Genomic DNA, 12107 nt, shown 5'->3' with positions numbered 1-12107 from the left:
TTTATAGAAGCGTTTAACACAATGTGCGACTAGCCCTCTGCTAGTATGGCAACTTTACCTCTAAATATTTATTACGAACAGAATTAATACATCAGTTTGACCTTGAAAAATACTGAACAATCCCACGTCACAACTGTGCCTAGTGCTTTCGCCAACGTTGGAGCTCCACTGTTCCCCCTCTGTCCTTTTTTCTTTGTGGGCTAACCCGCACACAAAAACAGAAACGCGTACCAAGCTTGCAACTAACTTCATTCAATATGCCTGTCTACGTTGTTCGCGAACATGCCTTCGCCACAGCCGTACTACTGGCCTTACTTGGAGGAACCTACTTCATGCACTGCGGATTCGGGCAATGCAGTAGTTGAGAAAAAAAAAGCCTGGTCACGAAGAGTAACCAGCCATGTTGAAACATTTATTTATTTGTGTGTTTTTATTTATATATTGATTCTTTCTTTATTTGTTCGTTTGCTTGTTTGTTTGTTTGTTTTCTTTACCCTCAGGGCCAGAGGCATTACGAAGAGTGGAGTGGTACATACTGAAAAACACACGATAGAGGCTTTTTTTTCTGTTCATACAACGTTAGCTAAAACGACGACAAAGTATAGCTACAAGCCAGAAGAAGGAAACAGTCAAGCAATTACAGTTCTATTGAAGCAAACATAGTTTGATAGTTACGCAGTCACACACTTGTGTCTAAACTGGTAATAAAGTGGGAACAATGAACAGTCCATGTGATTGATCCTGGAAGGTGGTTCCAGTCCTGTGAGAGGCGGGGCATAAATGCTTGACAACAAGTTTGAGTTGAGCACAATATTATTCCCACCTTTCCTGCAGTTTCCACCTTTCCTGCAGTATGAAAATTCCGTGAAATGTATAATAGTGGAAGGTGATTGTTCAGTGTGCGACTGTGGAATACTTTCTGAAAAAGACATCGGCGAGAAAACTTGCAGCCATGTGCGAGTGACGCAAGCTGTAATGACTCTTTTATTAAAGTGATACTGTCAGTGCGGCTCTTGTTAAGGAGAATACAGCGGAAAGACTTACCTTGTAGTAGCTCGAGGGCCGTGGTTAGTACATCAGTGCTGGGGTCTCAGATGGAAGCGGTGTATTCGAACTTACTTCGGTCTGATGTTTTGTAAAGGCTGAGTTTCAAAGAAACAGAATGAGCAGATCACTTGCTCCAAAAGTAGCCTAACGAGCACTTAGCAATGCTAACCGTTTTCCTAATACTAAGAGACCAAATAAGAGAGGAACTTATGTGAACACTTAGGTAGTGATAGGATGTTATGAGTTGGAACTGAGTTCTCGAGCAAATAGGAAGCGGGGCAAGTAGTTGTACAGGAGACACGCGCTACCTTGAATTTAGTTGTTTTGAGTTCCATCAACCAGGCTACACGTAAATATAGACTTGATGTCGATTGGAAGAAGGGCCACAGATTTTGGTAACCACTTTCTCGGAAGACTACACAATCATGGGCAAATAAATGAATGTTGGAGTACACGCATTGGGGAATTCATTAATATAGATGAGAAGCAAGACAGGGCCCAGTACTGAATTTTGGGGCAGTTCCAGAATGAACGGAGCTACTATTAAATGTGTTAGTAGACGCCAGTTGCTAGCGTCCGGATAGAAAATAGTCGGTCCAAAAAAGTAGTTTTCTAAGAATGTTGATTTTTCTTAATTTCGGAAGATGTAAACAGCAGCAAACTCCTTCAAAAATGTTTGCAAGATCTAGGAAAATACAATCAGCTAGGGTGCGACGATTAAGAATTGTACATAGTTTATGTGTGAAAGTGCCAGCTAGGTTTTACATGAAAAAAGTCTCCAAAAGCCATGTTGAGCATTCGAAAATAATGAGTTAGTGTCAAGGAAAAAAACAATGTTTGTGTAAAAGACACGTTCGTGGATATATCGCGACATGCTAGTTAGCAAGATGGGGTAATAGCTTAAGGGCGAAATTTTACTTCCTGGTTTATGACCTGTAACTACCATTCCAGCCAGATGGCAGTGTCGATTCATGAATTTATTGTTGATATATCTCAGAAGGCATGATACTAGCATATATGTTGGTACGTTTAAAAAAATAAACATTGATAAGATCAATTCCAGGGCTTGAGGACACTAACAAAGATTCAATAACCTTTTCAACCACGCGGGGTTGAATAATGAGTGGATTCACAGATGAAGAATCAAAACACTGTACCTTGGGAAATCTTGTGCACGATGTTGTAACAAAATTACGATAAAATACATCGTTTATCACAACAGGGCAGCCAGCCACAGGTATCGTTTCCTTAGACGTATCACGTAATGTGATTTCACCGTTACGTTCGGGGTTAGTGGTTCACCAAAATTTTCTGGATCATTACTGGGCACAGATGATAAAGAGATTTGGAGGTAATTATTACCAGAAACGTTTACTGCGGAAACATAAACATATTTCCTTTTACATATACATCCTCTCTGCTAGGAGGGAGAATGCTTGGCGGAGTAATAGAGCCAATCTTTTTTCACAAAACTGCTTTATATACGAGTTGTACCAAAGTACTTTTGAATGGGAAGAAAAGCTGTGCATAGAAATTTGTCTTTCAATTAGTTGATGCACTTTTGTTGCAAATATAGTCCAGCTAGTTTCTGTTGCTGCACTTTTGAAACTGCTCTAAGAAAGTCTTAGAAAGTTAGTTAGTTCATTAAAATTATCCTGAAAGTTGCTTTTCTTCTAATTACGACGCCTCTTTTGGTTCTGCTGTTTTATAAATGACAAAGTTTTGCTGCGAAACCGATCGCGAGAAGATCGCTTAGGCAAGGCAGATGCCGTAAATATGATGAATTATCCGGACAGTTCGCCGGTATATTGTCTTGCCTATTTGCTGTATTATTTGATAGCCCAGTTCGTTGCGAAACAAGTTGATAAAAATAAAATACCGAGCAAAGATTGACGAAGTCACAGCTTCCTGAAAAAACAACAATGGTCTCGGAATCCAAGGATCAAAAGAACAGGAAATGTTGGGATTGTTCGGATAAAAGAAAACGAACTATTTCGCGAAACAGTCAACATAACGGCGCCTCCTCCGCATGATTCACGGTCAGAGCGATAAATGGGCTGGGCGCACCATGAAATATTTCGCTGTCAGCAACGTTTGGGTGAAGTCAGGTTTTAGTGACAACAATGATAGCTGAATTGCGCGTTCCAAGATTTGAGTGAAGTGACTATCACCTATTAAGTACGCTCCTGGCATTTTCCAGAAGTGTAGACCCACTGGGCGTCGCCAACAGGCCACCACGCCTCGTCGCGATCATCTATGGTGGTGCTTCGCCACTCGAGTTAGTCGTGGCAGGTCACGATGCACTGGCGCATGATTCGCCGTAAGTAGGCGGGTTTAGATTTTTGATACCGCAACAGGCTGCGCCATACACGTAGCGTTCAGTGATAACAATTAGTTTGTTGTGCCGGAGCTGGGAGTCGGGCAACCCGGGTAGACCCTTGGCGAATTCCGCGAGCTCTATTCTAGCACGGCGATTGGCGGCGGAAAGCTCTTCGGCAAGTGACATTCCATTCTCTTTGAACTTTGACCTTGATGCCAGCCGAATGTCTCTGATTTCCAAAGAAGAAAATTTTTAATAACAGGCCGACACTTTGATGCCATGAAACTACCCAAACGGCGTACGCGTTCGATCTCGGACTCTGAGACTTTACTGCCCAGCGCGGTAGGCAACAGAGCAAGCGCTTTCTGCTCCGTATGGTGCCACGTTTCACGTGCGTCTGAAATACCATGTATAATCAGCGTCTCGTGCATCGACCAATCTTGAAGATAATAATATTTGGGGTTTTACGTGCCAAAACCACTTTCTGATTATGAGGCACGCCGTAGTGGAGGACTCCGGAAATTTTGACCACCTGGGGTTCTTTAACGTGCACCTAAATCTAAGCACACGGGTGTTTTCGCATTTCGCCCCCATCGAAATGCGGCCGCCGTGGCCGGGATTTGATCCCGCGATCTCGTGCTCAGCAGCCCAACACCATAGCCACTGAGCAACCACGCCGGGTAATCTTGAAGATCATCTATGCGAGTCTGGATCGACGCTTTCTGCGACATCAGGCATGCGGCAGTATCTAGCACGGTAGCGATATGATCGCATATGGAGCTAGTTTCGTTTGTTTTATGATCGAGAGCTTTAAGGCGGGTGAAGATGTCAATGAGCCTAGTTTCCAGTGGTTCTTGGTTACACTTGATGTCTAAATATCGTCTATTGCTGGCGCTTTAACGATTGCAAATTCTTTCGAGAGTTCTTCATCCATGGTGCATGAACGATCATGCTGCTGCAGGATCATCATTCATATACATCATGGCATTTCCTGCGCCTGCTCCAAATCCCTATCGGTTTGAGTAGCTAGAGTGGGGTGCGCACCAGGCCTCGTCTCAATGTCGCCAGGACCCAATAGTAATAAGGAAGAACAAAAGCAATTGAACCAAGTTCCACAAAGAACTCATGAGCATGACCCAGCATTGGAGCCCACTATGGGGCGACTCCGGGGCCCGAGCCCTATACGAAATTTTCTGGAGGGGGCAGAGCCCCCTCCCCTCCCCGCGTCATGACGAAGTCCCCCAGCTCCCAAAAGTGTCAGTCCTACAGTTCTATTGCCAACATTCGGGTTCGGAAAGCTGATCGCCCCCCTCGTCCCCGGAAAATGGGGAAAATGAAAGCGTTGCCCCTATGGGCACGGAGGCCCTACCAAGCAGTTGTAGTGAGAGTTTCTAGCGAAGATAGCAAAGCGGTTACACACCTACGAAGCGTAAAAACGAAAGTGGTTAGCCATGCTTCCACGATGGCTGCTCCCGTGCCCACTGAAAACACAAAGTGGCGGCCAGGCGCTTAAAGGCGGACCGGAACTTGATTCCAGCGTCTATCTTGACAACTTGATAGTGGGGAAACTTATGGTCTGAGGAATGGGATCGGCAAATGCGCGGGCAATTTCGAGATAGTAGCGTGGCGCGAGGCTCTCGGTGAGCGACACTGTCAATGGAGCAATGGCGGACGGGGTAGGGACCACGTGGTAAGCCACCCGAGTAAAAAAGGCCTGCGTAACGTAGAAAACGATGGCACTACCCATGCATCCGCGACAGCTGTTCCCATTCCCAATCATATCGCTAACGTCCAACAATTCGTGGTAGCTTAGGAAAATGGCACAAGACTGCTTGATTATACGAAAGTGAAATAATAAAGTAGTTGCAAGCTCCTTGAGAGCTACTGGCTCTAATTTTACACACCTTTCGTATAATGTTTCGCAAAAATACCTAGCGGTAACATTCTCATCCTGCGGCTCATGGAAGCTGCGCGTAGGTAATGCCATAACTAACGTTGGCAAAGCTTTGAACTTCCTTCAGCGGTACTTGCGATGCTCACTTATGAAATTAAACAAATACGGTCTACGTAACTTCTAATCCACTTCTATAACCAAGTGGCCAGATTTATGTTGAGGCTGTACAGAAGGAGAAAATTTTGCACGGGGTTAAAACTTCAGCTCTATTCGGATCACTGACCGCCAGGCTGAGAAAACTGACACTAAAGATTTTATATCTATTGTACCATAGAAAAAGTGGTATTTACAAGCGAATCTATCTAAATCAATCTCAGTATAGCTGAAGACATAACGATCATGAACGTAAAATTCCAAGCATCAAACTAAGACGGTCATGTTGCTAACTTCCGTAGGTTCCTGTATGTTGTTGCCGCATTTAACATGTGGCACGTATCCACTAGGAGGGATTAGCCCAGATTTGCAATGGAAACTTAGTAAACAAACTCCCGTATATAAACGTTGGCGATGCGCCTGGCTGACCGGTGGTCCTTTTTCGTTACATGTGTATCCCACAGGAAAAAACGTCGTGCTGATGACTTAAGCATATGGCGACGCAGAGGGACCGTACAAGAGCTTGAGTTGATGTATAAGGACAGTTTTACGACTGCAGAGGTGCTGAAAAGAAGACGGCTTCAGAGGCCTGTAAGACATTGTTCAAGGGGGAAGTTGGTGCAGTCACACATTAGGGCCATGGTATCTGGGGAGAAGCTTTCTAGGGAGTTTGCAAAGACAGCACTGAAGTTCTTGCAGGATGCGGAATCGGAAGCCTTTAATTTTCTTTTACACTAAACGCCCTCATACTTCATGCTTCATATTTCATGCTTGTACTTCATGCTTCATATTGCAACCAAACCTGCAGAGATGCTTGAATGGTCATGAGCCATATGACATGACGATGCTTCTGGTGGCACGAATCCGCCATGATAAGGCAGCAGGCGAGCTATCTGCATTATTCAGCATGCTTCACATCTTGAGACACCGCAATACATACCGAGAATTTGGGCTGGCAGGGCAGAAGCGTGTCGAAGGTGCAAGAAGATTTGCGGCCATAAAATAGGAAAAACGAAGAGAAGGTAGTGGGGGTTTGAGTGACAGTGTTATAGACGAGCATTAGCACCGAAAGCACAGCATCCCAGCTGTAATGGCCGGTAGTGACGTATATGTCGAACATGTCGCCACAAGTACGGTTGACACGCTCCACGTTCGTTAGTGGGTAGTAGCGGCTATAAGTAGTGCGGTGCGTGATGTGGACCTCTCGGAGAAGCCACTTCTCGACCTTGGATAGAAAAGCGCGGCCTCGGTTACTAACGGGTTCTCAAGGGGCTCCATGAGCTTGGTATAATTGCGCTGTTAAAGAGCTGCGCAAGAAGAGATAAAAAGGCGAAGAACGTTGCGGCACAAGGGCTCAATCTCAAGTGTTACCAGTTGTTGTTGCAGTGGCTGTTGTTTACTTCAGTGTCCTGGCGCAATCCATTCTGGGGGATCTGCCATACATGGGGTGGTGAAAGGGTAAAAAAGTAGTACTAATTTTGAAGAATATAATTTCAATCAAAACTGGGAACTGGAATCAGTGGAAATTAAAATTTATGGCCTAAAGAGATGAACCGTATTCATTTATATATTTTTATATATAGTTTATGTATATTTATACATAGTTTATTTATTTTATCTTTGTTTACAATATAAGAAAAGACGTTTAGCATAGAATTTTTTTTTCTGGCACTGACACTTGCAGAGAAGATAACGAAGGTCCCGATGGCGAAAACCCAGTTCGGTAGCAGAAAAGGAAAGGGCCACTGGGAGGGTCAACGTGGAGTGAAATTTGCATAATGGCTCTTCTAACAATCTTTTCTTTTCGAACCCTAAAATGGCGACCACCTTAAAAGGAATATTGTAGAGATTTACTCTCATTACAGAAATGACACAATAGGGATAACGCCAGACCACATCTGTGAAGGTAAAACTTGAGTGAGGTACTCAATGACGTACATTCGAAAGCGACACTTCGGCTTTTCTAGTGGAGCACCATCTATTGTTCTAAGAAAAAAAAAGATGCGGAATTTCTGAGGCAGTATTGCTTGTCCCGTACTCTTCTTAGCCTGGTTTCGATAGTTGCTAGAAATGTAGCTACGTCACACGTCCTTCTAAAAAGGGTCCCTGCAGCCTCTAGCACATATATGCTAATGAATAAGGTCTCGACTCATACTAGCTGTCGCGCGACCTGATGAAGTCATCAAAGGTTTGTCAATGTTGAGCATTAAAGTAAACGTCATGGTTCGCTCATGAAGTTGAAAAAGAATAGATTCCTCTTATCATCCCCGCGTCCATATGAGGAGGCAACAAACTCTGATTCATTACGTCATCCTTACACTGTTTTTACTTCCTCCAGCGATGCTTTAAAACTTATACAGAAAAGGCTCGTCGAACAAGTTGGACTTTTACTCGAACTTCCTGCAATTTACTGGGAGTGCCCAGGACCGAGTCTTAACGCGTTTTAACTAATTAAAACATTCAACCTTCCTTCGCCTGCATCCTGGCATGTGCATCGAGCTACGCCAACAATTGTGGCCCTAGCTGTTGTGTTGCATGATGCAAATTATCAAGTCCAGTCAACATCACCCAGTAAGAAAGCCGACAAGCCAACCGGATCATTGACTCAATCTCCACTACGAGTCATTTCAGGATAATGTTCTCCTAAGGCTGTCGAATCGCGTAGTCGAATATCACAGAAATGTTAAAATATATATGTGTACAGTCCGAGCCAAATATACCTGTTCCTTTGCTTAGACCAAATAATGTAAATATTTTAAACTTGCAGAAAAAGTGCCGAGGAAACCGGAGTACAACAGCCGAAGCAGAATCAGCGGGCTTCTCCGCAAACGTTGTCTGCGAAGTTACGTCATTTGCTTAATTAGAAGGTACATCACGCCTCTGCCATGTACTGGGGAGATATTTATTAAAAGGTTTAATACACCATGTCTTCGGAGGCGTTAAGTGGCGCCACAAGAACAAAGATAGCAAACCGAGTGGCCACATCGCCATGCCTTTTCATTCGTTATAGTGTTTTTGCATGGAAGCTTTTACACTGGAAGGGACACACACAGGCGCTCACATTCAACAGAATGTTCATTGGACGCGGGGTCACTATTCTTATACGCAGTATAATAATCCGGGCATCCGCAAGCAGAGAAGCGTCAAGATACGACAAATATATCCTTGTTAAAGATAATGAAGCAGCTCTAGAAAGCCATCGCCTAACTTCTCAATAGTTGCAGATATAACTATCAATCTCATTATTTCTGCATTGCGCTTGCGCACAACGACACATAGCGAAAGTCGCGGCTCTCGCAAGAGAGATATCCGGACCATATTCTGGTATCGGTTGCAAAGCACTACTCAGGAAACGACTTCTCAGCTGCCAGGCTTACAAAACAGCTGTCTTTGAAAGCTGAAAAAAGTTTACCACTATGCCATACCTGCGCAAAATGTCCCACAACATAAAAAAGGCGGATGATAAAGCGAACGCCAAGTTGGTTTTTCCTACCTAGAGCAAGCTGAGAAAACTATGGAAAATCCGCAACTCAGTTGCTGATAAAATGGTAGGCTGAGACAAGACCCATAAAACAGGGTTCATATCCTGCAAAGAAGGCGTCGTATGCAAGATAACACTATCGTGCGGTAGACGCAACGCCGGGCAAACTGGGCGCTGTGTAAACTATATAGGCTCAGAGTGCACTTTGACAATGCAATTATAAGGTGGTGATGGCTGGTCAGCAGCCTATGACAGCAAGAGTGGTCGAGCGCCTCTTTTCTAAGAATGTTTCATTTTGCGCAACCAAAAGCAGAACTAATGAGTCTGATAACTAAAACTGCGACTATTGAGAGGCTGGGCCATGATTCGGTTAACGCGTCTTCACTGCCTTCAACCAGTAATAAATTTGCATATTTCGATGCATTTACGTTTGCGCATGCGTGAGTTGTTTCATGACATCCATAAGAAGTGAACCGGAGCATCCAATAAATATTCCGTTGAAAGTCAGCGCTTGTCCGTGTCATTTCATATGTCCGGTTGAAAAGCTTTCCGCGCTTATACAATATATCAGAGAACTTCCTCTTGCACTCACTCATAGCAATTGTGAGTGGCCGCTGGTCTACATGATAGTTTAGGAAGACCAAGGTGGCAGAAATGAGAATACAGCCAATACGGGCTCGTAGAGATTGCTTCGAGTGCGACTGAACTTGTCTCCCCTTTTTATTTGTTGTCCGAGTCCTCCGTGCAGAATTATCCCTACAGTTTCTACGAGACTGAACCGGAAGCTATACGTGTCGTCACCACTTATAACCATCGCTGCCCTACAGCTTTCAAAACTTCGGCTTGATACAGCGCACGTAAGGTCTCATGCAGTGTAGTTCTGGATGAAACTGTTGACCGAGTTAAGACATTTTCCCGTTAAGATAGTTGTATACGTCCACCGAAATACCTTCGACAAGCCATCCAAAAGTGTCCTGCTCGGTCGCGTGGTAGTTGATTGGTTTGGAGAGAGTGAGGAGCATCCCGATGTACATTAACAGGTTTCTTGTCGGTCTTGGGCTCGCTGAAGCAATCTGTGCTTCCTTTTGGCGAAGGAGTAGGAAAAGGATTCGGTGATTGCGTTAAAGGGCCCGTGAAACGGCTCGGACAAATTTTGTAGTCGCGTAGGGTTCAGCTTACACTCTAAAATGTTTAACACCCTTAAGGGTGTAAATGACTTGTGCCATGGGTGACACCCTTTTGGGTGTATTGCTACACCCCAAGCAAAGGGGTGTAAATTAACACCCCACAGAGGGAAGGGTGTTAATATGACGTCACCTTGCCTATGGGTGTAAAACAAACAACACCCTTTCTACATGGGCGTAACACAGACACCACCCTTTCAATATGGCTGTAGCATGGACAACACTTCCAAAAGGGTGTTATCCCTGCAAGTATTTTAGCGTTCACCACAGCCATGTAGTTAATGGACAGACTAGCTGTTGTGAATGCTGCCTAGTGTTAGCTATGGTACTACCTTGTTCAATATGGGCCAGAATCTGTGAGACGTCGTCATATTGCGCTTCTGGTCCGTCATGTGGTAGCATATATAATGTGCGACCCTTTCAGGCAAAAAATTTAAGTTTCACGATCGTAGCAATGCACACACCCTATGCTTTTCGTAATCTTCCTCTGCAGTGATACTACACTGCCGGCAGGATGCAGAGCTCCATAACAACGCGCGCTGCACTAAGGACACAGGATTTCCCGCACCTTGGCGCACCAGTACTTATCATTCCATGGAAACAGCACACAGCCAAAAGCATGATGTTACATGCATTTCAGAAATAATTAAAAGCCTCCACTTGTCTTGGTAAAAAGTTTTCGCAGCAACACCAGCTCGACCAGGAAGGAAAGACACCACAGCTCGTTGTTGTAGCTCATATTGAATGCGATAGAGCGCAAGCAATGCAAGAATTGGCGACGGAAACAAGTGCAGTACTACAGAAGCATACGTTTGCCTGTCAATCAGTTTTTTGCCGTTTTAAGCACATATTTTATACTTTTATTCATCAAAGTTGTCATTTATTTCCACGGGATGCTTCTACTAGTACCTTCCCATATATGACTTAAAGCTAGCACTGAAAGCCAAACAAAGTGCAACAAAGTGCTTCCACTTAGAATAATGTTTCAGCATTTACAAACAAAACTGCATGTGTAGTTGTGCATGCACTATTTCCTGAAATTTATGTATGCTTCTTTTACTGCCAGTGACATGCTTATACCCAATAATTTAGTTAATTTTTCACCACGTGCTTGCACTGAATATCCCACAGGCATTGTAAGTTAAGCTACCAGAACAACAATCAGCTAGTCTAAGGTTACCTAATTGAACAAAACCATTGTAAAATTTGTGACGAAATGTCAGAAGTATTTATTATATCATTAAAGAGAAATGGCTTGCACATTTTAAAAGTAAAAAGGAAGATAAGGAGTAAAACTATACCAATACACAGACATAAGCAACGAATAATGGCACAGGCTAGTTCAAAAAAAATGTAAGCAGAAAAGTTTTTTTAAATAACCTCACTACGAACTATCACATTTTCATTCGGAAAGCACTGCATCTTATTACAAAGTAGAAAAATAACCGGCCACATAAGAAAGAACAAGTCTGAGTGTGTCTATGTGAACACAAGTATAGGAAGTTGGGCGAGTTATTACGGTAACATCATCTTGGATTGTAGCGCGAAGTGACACGGACACAGACTAGAGCAGACAGCATGAGCGCTAACTCTCAACCAAATTTTCATTGAAACGAAGAACACATAAATATGGGTGATTGCAAAAGAACCACAGCATAAGAACATGACAAGGTATTAAGACATCACTTAAACATATCAGGAAGTAGGGAAGTCAAAAAAGGAAACAACAAAAAGACACTACTTCAGATTAACACACGTGTTGTGAAGATACTGAAATTCGCATTCTAACAGAGACGAAGATGCCTGGCTAACGCAAGCCTCTCCTAATCTTTTAATGTGGAATGCCTCGATTATTTCCTGTGTGGTTTGGCATTTGTGTCTCGAAAGTATTTTGGTGTCTTCAAACAAAGGCTTACAACCGTAATTGAAACGATGTGACGCTAGATGTGAAGCATTAGGGTTGTTAAGTAAATGTTTGTGTTCTTCTGGTCGACTATTACTGCACCTGCCGCTCCGTCCAATGTAAGT

The sequence above is a fragment of the Dermacentor albipictus genome, chromosome 6, assembly GCF_038994185.2.
Source record: "Dermacentor albipictus isolate Rhodes 1998 colony chromosome 6, USDA_Dalb.pri_finalv2, whole genome shotgun sequence".
Taxonomy (NCBI): domain Eukaryota; kingdom Metazoa; phylum Arthropoda; class Arachnida; order Ixodida; family Ixodidae; genus Dermacentor; species Dermacentor albipictus.
The sequence above is the reverse complement of the archived record's forward strand: the minus strand, read 5'-3'. Positions refer to the sequence as shown.